Here is an 8404-nt window from a genome sequence, read left to right as displayed (position 1 = left end):
CCTTAGTTATTGATCGGGATCGGTCTATACGACGTCCACGAGCGGCTATTTGCGCTATTCGACTAATCCTAATGCTAACCTGATCACACGATTTATGACTCTCGTATTCCGGACATTGATCAAACCTTTGCGTCTTATTGAAAATAATCACTTACAGACGTCGCTGCGCGATGATAAAAAATAACCTGAAACCTTTAACAGCAAAGTAAATATTATAAAACGAATTATTTTTTCAATATTTTAGTATTGTTGGCATAAAGTTCTGAAGCTTTAAGTAAATTTTTATGTGTATTTAAATCTAAAGAACTGAATCATTTTTCACGATGTTTCTTGAGTATTGGTGATCATACGAAAACATGCAAGACATTGAAATAGGTTAATTTGATACCCAAAAGTTTTAAGTGATTACGTTTATTCAAATAATACCCGTTTATTTTGAATAATGAAGTCGTTTTTATAACCACGATAATGTTAAAATGTTTCTAATTATTTAAAGATTTGTCAGATTGTTTCTAACAATGGTTATGAGTCTTGTATTTGTGATATATTTAAACATATGCCATAATTACATATAATTTACGTCAATATTATGTGTTGTATCAGTAAGTTCTAATATATAACGGTATATTTATTTGCGGTGGAATCTTAATTCCAAACCGGTGGTAACTTTACATTAAATTTAATCTTAAGACGATTTGAAAACGCTTGATTTTAACACAAGCTTTTGTGTATATACAGCTAGTATCCAACATGTATTTAAACAACCAAGAAAAATTTTAGCGAAATAAGCTATAGCTATATAGAAGAAGTTATTTGTAACAAAACATAGCCCTTTTTTAACGCTGGAAAAACGCATTACGCGTTTCCTCCACGGGAACAGCTCCTCGGTAGTATAGTGGTAATTACCCCCGCCTGTCACGCGGGAGACCGGGGTTCGATTCCCCGCCGGGGAGTGTTTTTCCCGCCCGGTGACGGTGTAGAGGCCAGTAAGGCCAACAGTATTACACATTCCGAAAAAAAAAAAAAAAAAAACGGGAACAGGGGGAGGGTATGTTGGGCTCACGGGTGTCCAAGGCGCCTAATGCGCCCCGAACATCGGAATACGTACTAAAAAACCAGCGGTACCCTTTCTGTCTTAACGAAGAGCGCTACGCTGACAAATATAGACTTTGTTCTATTCTACTAGATTGCATAAAACACAACACGAATCAATTCAGAAAAAAAAACAAATGAAAATTGAAGAACGATACATTCAGTTAATCAAAAGAGCCAGTTGCGCTCCCGTGCCGGCCAGCCGCTGCGCACCGTCGCCGGTACATCGACAATTTAATCGAGAACATTCTGTTATAGAAGCAGTTTTTAAAAAACAAAACCTGGGGAAGTATTACCATGTGTTGTAATTAAAAACTTGCGTTGGATCGTAAATTGAGGTCTCTTTGACAATCTGATCGTTTTAGTTTTTTTATTCTTTATTAAAGAGCATTTTCACATGAGATTAGTTCGCTCTACGTAGATGTAATTCAACAACTACATTGAAATACAAACAAACCAATCGGTTTTCTTTATTAAAGAGTTATAATGTAGCTCTGGTACGTTCATATAAATTCTCTATATACTATATTATATCGTTGGTCTTCTGGCTAGATAAGGCTGCAGATCCCGAGATCCTAAGGGTACAAATCCTACATTGAGCCATAAAAACACTAATATGTCCTGCGCAGTTGGTTAGCCAACTCAAGAGATTAGTCTCTTTTGAGATTTGCCGCCGCGGCCATAATCGGTCAAGAGGACATCTTCATCATTCTATAAAGTCACAAAACACTACCACCACGTTATCTATGATATTTTTAATTAAACTTCAACAAACATATGTACTGATAGTCAAAGTTAAACTCAATAATAATCGAAGCGTTACACTCCTTCTCGTTCTTCTCAGGTCTTACTTAGGTGTTTATTTCCGAATCGCTGGTAGATTTTTGACAATTAATAATTAAGTGTAATGCTACTATATTGAATAAAGATTTTTGACTTTGACCTTTGGATATAGCTGGGCTCAAGACATTTATAGTTAACTTATTTAACCCTTTACCTATATACGTATATACATATGTTTTTTTTTTTATAGAATAGGAAGGCGGACGAGCATATAGGCCACCTGATGGTAAGTGGTCACCAAACGCCCTTAGACATTGGCATTGTAAGAAATGTCAACCATCGCTTATATAGCCAATGCGCCACCAACCTTGGAAACTAAGATTTTATGTCCCTTGTGCCTGTAATTACACTGGCTCACTCACCCTTCAAACCGGAACACAACAATAACAAGTACTGCTGTTTTGCGGTAGAATATCTGATGAGTGGGTGGTACCTACCCAGACGAGCTAAATAAATAAATATGTACATGTATTTGATTTTTATCAACAAAATAAAGATTTAAATTAATTCTCTTCACGCAGAACCTATTGACCTGATCTCATGTTTATGTAAGACGGTCACCGAGGTTTTCCTTGTAATTACACTCATGTTTCTAAATCGTCGGATCAGACAATGTGCCTTGTGTTTTGAACATAAATGTGCTTAAATAACAAGAATATATATGTATATATTATTGTCTACTAAATTTATCCTTCTTGTTCATATTCCCTCATTGCTGATAATAGTATACGTTAATTCGTGCTATATTCTATGTAAGTAATGTAAGGAAATATCAATAAGTTTTGAAGAACTGAAATCTTAATCGGAATTCAAACTCGGGCCAGCACTACTCGAGATATAATTTTCTTTTATGTTTCTTTAATTTATCTTGTAACCAAATTGACTTATTTTCACTTTTTAGTGGATTTTCTTTTACTTTTTAAAATATTTTTTGCAGAAGTTTTTAAAACTTTGGATGGTAAACCGCAATGACACGAACTCGTGTGTTGCGTAGAGAGTGACGGCGTGGTAGGGGGAGGGGCATATGACGGTGCGAAAGAGTACCGTGTCGTTTCCCGTCCCGGCATACGAGTCGTTCTTACACCCAAAACGCGCCAATATATGCTTAACATTAAAAATTTAACAGATTTATTCGTCTAATAACGTTATGATAATGGCTAATAAATAACACGTGACTTGGTCGAAACTTGGAACCATATAAATGTTTCATTATATCTCGTAAAACATACTTATGAACTATTAAAGACGGGCGAGGGTAATAAAATTCCGTATGTTTTGCCTTTCGTGAAACACTGGAAGCGGGATGAATAATTTTACTCTTACAAGCATTTATATTTTCATGACGTCACTACACCGCTTGTATAGGCTCTCGTAAAATTATCCGGAGTGGGTTAACATTTTATTATGAAAGCTCATCCAAAAACCTTGATAGCGAGTAAGGGTTTTATAACAGGCGCGTAACAAAAAATAAACGTATGAATGCAGAGAGTCACGCATTTGCATTAAACTTGATTATACACGAGTAATCACACGCTTCGTTTAACTTTAGTTAAAATATAACAATATTCTTTAGATATTATTAAAGGCCCCCGTTGCAATGACTCTTTAAATCTTGTTGAAAATAATCATTCAGTTCTTGAGTGGAGACCGCGTGTTGGCAAACGAACTTTGGGGTGCCCTGTAGTGTGACGATGATATTTGTAAGGCAGCAGGCAGAGATTCGAGGATATTGGAAGTGGAGCTCAGTGGCGTGCGATGGAAGAGGCCTATGTCCAGCAGTGGACTGACATAGGTTTATGATGATGATGATAAATCATCCGATATCTAACCTATAAAACTGTTTATTAAACATTGATGGTACTATACCAAAAACAAGTCATTTAGATGAAAGATGCGTGTGTAAAATATATGCAATATACATATATTGCATATATTTTTTTATGATTGTATGTATATAATTGATTTCCGTGTGATGGATGGCGCTTATCAAATTCCTAGATCGCGCTATAATGTGCACAGGTCCTATAATACTTTTGTTGCTTATGTCCTTTATTTTTGAGTACTGTAATATCTATAATAAACTTATTTTTAAAAACTACTAATTTAGTAATCAATATGTTAATGCCTCAACTTGTAACAATATAAATCATTGAACAAGTATTATCTATTACATGAAATAAACAAAATGTCGTCATATTACTTGACATAATTGAAATTTCTACTTAAATTAATAACATTTTAAGACCATAATTGTTTACGTGATAAACATATATACAAATACAAAAAAAGCATAGCATTAAGATAAAAAAGGTATTTCATTCTAATGCATACGACGGACTTATTTAAATAAAAGTATTGTGAAAAAACATTAAATTCATTCCCGAGAGATGAATGTCACCGCTCGGAGGCGTAGCCAAGACGATAAATCTTGAACCTGGTTGTCTACGTGAGTAGCTGCCGACGCACAAGACTATGGAATGTGAAATGTCTCCCTATATGCATTATCGAGTAGGCACGGTCGACGTACCGTAATCGATATAGACATTGAATTAAGGAGACATTCCAACGCCATACATTATACAGCCCTGGAAGCGAAATATTTTAGAATAGCTGTTGCCCGCGGCTTCACTCGCGCTTAAGTATAATGAAAGGACAAATGATAGTTACAAAGTCTGTGATTTTAAAGTAAGAAGCATGAAATGTCATACTGGTTAGAAAAAAGTAAGATTAAGAGTTTTTTTTTGTTTTTAGATTGATGATTATTCTTTTAATAATCGTCACTTAACTTACTGAAGTTTCACTTAATATATTTTATTGTGACTTAAATGACTTGAAGAAAAATTTATTTTATACAAATATTCCGATCTACGATTCTGTTACTTAAATGCGGCGTATTTGGCCACGCCGTTGGATTTAGTTAAAACTGTAAATGAGCAAGCGTACCATTTTATTTTTATTCTATCAAACTCAGATTAAACAAAACAATTCAACTCACAAAACTTTATTTATAATTAATAATCGAAGCTCCTCTTTGTAAACGGTGGTAGGTTTCGCCCTACCAAGCCGGTCCCCGAAGCCCACCTGGGTAGGTACCACCCACTCATCAGATATTCTACAGCTAAACAGCAATACTTAGTATGGTTGCGTTCGGTTTGAAGTATAGTAAAAACGTATGACAGAAGGTCACTCAACTCCAAAAAATCTGGACATAGAATCTGGTCTGATGAACCTACCTTTAAAAGAGGAAGTTATTTTGAAATCACAGACAGACACTTCAATTTTATTTATATGTATAGATGTACTGCGTTAGAATTATAGTTTTTTATGCTCTGTGGAACATTTTTATGTTCATTAAGGATACTGTTAATGTCGGATGAAAAGAAATACGACAGTCTATTCAAATAAATAAAACTGAAGTGTCTGTCCGTGATTTCAAAATAACTGTCTCTTTGTAAATATATATAAATTAAAATTAAAAATAGTTACTGTACAAATCATGGCCGCGTGAAAGAAAAGCATGCTAGTAGCGTTTCTCATTTAAATCACAATTCCGATCCTCTGCGCGATAAATGAACCAGCCACACTGTCACCAGTTGAGGCAATAATATCATAATTGTTGCTCGATTTTCTCCGGATAAAAATAATTCTATTATATATAATACAAATACAATACGATTTATTTCGTTTACTTATTGTAGTTAGATACATATAATATTATTCGCAACACAATATAACATAACAATACAAATAAGTCTGAGTAAATAACTTCACGTTATAAAAAAGAAAAAGTAATAAATATTATATCAATTTTATGCGCTCTCTGATCGCACAAATAACAGTTTACAATTTGCGATTTAAATCAGTAATTTCGAATATATGCTTTGCCGACATGCCTACTGTTTCGGCTGCCTAGTGACCTAAACCTTAGCTTTGTCTAGTGCCTAGATATAAGGCCGAGGTCCTTGGTTCAAACTCCAGGTCGGGCCGACGAAGAGTTATTGGAATTCTCAGTAGCAGCCCGGAGTTGGAAGTGTATGTACTCCCGTGCTCCGGAAACCCGTTAATGCCCAGGTCCTGCGCCTGAACTCATTCCGATTGTGTCAGATTTCCGTCCTCTTCAAATTATGAGAGTGAGGGAATAGAGCATGCACCTGTGTATGCAATAATAAGGTAATATGTCTTATAGGTACAACGTTGGTGTCTTCAAATCCAGAGTAAATAGTAATATAGTAATATAGGCAAGCGAGCTTCATCTTAGACCGTGTCGACGGTCAAACGCTGGCCTATTAATTGTAAAAAAAAAACAACAGAGAGATTAGACAAGTGCTTCGCAGTATCGGCATCGACATTCGACATCATTATCAACGCTTTTTAGGAACACCACCGTTTTGGTTTTTTATTTAAATATTTCTTATTTTTGTTTATATTTTTCTTTTGATTTGTATATTTTGTTGCCTCTTTTTGATATTGTGTTTGGAAATAGTGTGTTCTCCTGTAATCGGTTGTGCATAGTCAGTTTTAAGTTAATGTAAAGCGCGTTTTGAATGTGTGTTATGTACAACTGTTGGAGATCCAAACATAATATATATTAAATGGATAATATTATTTTTTGTCAATCATTATTGATACAAACCTATTCAGGTTACATTTCGTTTAACGAAAACAGCTCAGTCGGAATTCAAACAGTAGAATTATTCTGTAGGAACAAACTTGAAACTCACAATCGCGTAATATCAGAAAGGGATATGCGACATTGACAATAATAATGATATAATTTAAAGTGTACACGTATAAAACTACGAATCAAGATGATACTTCATTCGGTTTACAAAATTCACTAGAGAGTTCATTCTTACAGAATAGAACTGCTATTGAGCTAATTCGTTAAGACACAAACATAAAATGAAGGAAAAGGATGTCAATTGACTATAATAATTAATATATTAAGGAAGCTGTCAACAATTCATCAGTGAGTACCGAAACTAGTTCTTACAGAATAGCGCTGCTGTTCAAGCTGCGATGGATTTGGTCGAATACGATGTGAATACAAAGGTAAACAGTCCCAATGCGGAGCGACGTTCGAGCAAACATTGCGATATTATTTTTTAATCCGAACATATTGCAGACGACAACTTCTCTATCCGCCGCTAGTTTGCTTTTTTTGTATGTTTATTGTGTAAACTGTGTCATTGAAATCGGTATATTGAAATGAAAAACCTTCCTCGAAACCAACTCAGTACAAACAATAACAACCAATAGTATATAACTATTAATATTATATTTGCAATTGATTCATTTATTTCCCTGTATGTATAGTGTTATTCAATAAAGGCCTCTCTCTATAGAGAGTTTAGAATTCATTCAATCGCGCTACTTCAATATGTATTGGTATACACATATGGCACGTCGCCATATGCAGATTCCCTCAAGATGCTTTCTTAGTCGCCGAATGCGAGACGAATGATAAAGTCAATATTGAAATTGACTCGTGATTGAACTTGCAATGTTCGGGAAAAAAATCACAAGTTCTATTAATTGAGCCATCACGGCTTTTTCGATTTAATTATAACAAAAACTGAGTACATTACAGAAATGACTCATTTCATCGGAACTGCGAAATCGTATATAAAACCCCTATAAAAACGTTCACCAATGTATCACTTTCCCCCTACTAAGCGAAACTGAAACATCTCGTCTATAGTTCAAGAAGCAATAACTTCACGGGCCATGGGGCACGCAGCTCTCCATAACGGGCGAGGGAATTTAAACTTACCGACCGGAATTGCTTAGTATAAACCGAACGGTCCTTTTAAAAGGAAACGGAGTAGCTTGATACAACAAATCCTATCCAAAACAAACTCGACAATGGTCCGGCGCGGCGGGTCAACAGATTTGTTTCGACGAGGAATAAATTTTTCTGAATCGTTTTTACGAAGCGAAGGAATGGCAAGAAAAACGTTACTTCATTTGTTTGATCGAAATGTTGTTTTGTCTTTTATTTGATAGGAATAAAGAGATAAGACAAGACATGTATTTGTGAGAGCGTATATGTTCGCGCCCAGATTCAATCGTTGTACCATTACTACACTAATTCTTGACGAACAACTTGTATTGTAATAACACGCAAAAAAGTACAATGCACTGCTTGTTCAGTACAATAACGCGTTCACGATTCAGTTGGTGCAGCCTCCGTCCTACATCACGTTAAGTATGTTCGCCGAGGCAAAATTACATTGCTTCTACACGCACATGTCCCACAGATGGGCAAGTTTTTCACTTCCCCTTGATGAGAAGGGTTATAGCTTTACCATGCTATACCAGTGCAGTTAAATTTGATACTCATGTAGAAAATTTTTCATCCGACAGGTCCGACACGACATTATTGTTATTGAGCATGAATACAAAAAGAAATTAGCGGCGTTTGCACGGATTTGAACGTACAGTCCTCGGTCCCAAATCCAATTATGCA

The 8404-nt window shown here is 35.4% G+C and overlaps 1 non-coding gene across 1 annotated transcript; it reads left to right on the top strand.

The window, feature by feature from the left end:
- The first annotated feature begins 881 nt into the window (after positions 1–881).
- Trnad-guc (transfer RNA aspartic acid (anticodon GUC)) lies at positions 882–953 on the top strand. The gene has a single exon. It is a non-coding gene; the product is annotated as a tRNA-Asp (tRNA).
- Positions 954–8404: the final 7451 nt, after the last annotated feature.

The sequence above is a fragment of the Nymphalis io genome, chromosome 6 (genome assembly GCF_905147045.1).
Source record: "Nymphalis io chromosome 6, ilAglIoxx1.1, whole genome shotgun sequence".
NCBI lineage: Eukaryota > Metazoa > Arthropoda > Insecta > Lepidoptera > Nymphalidae > Nymphalis > Nymphalis io.
This window is presented reverse-complemented; position numbering and strand designations above follow the sequence as displayed.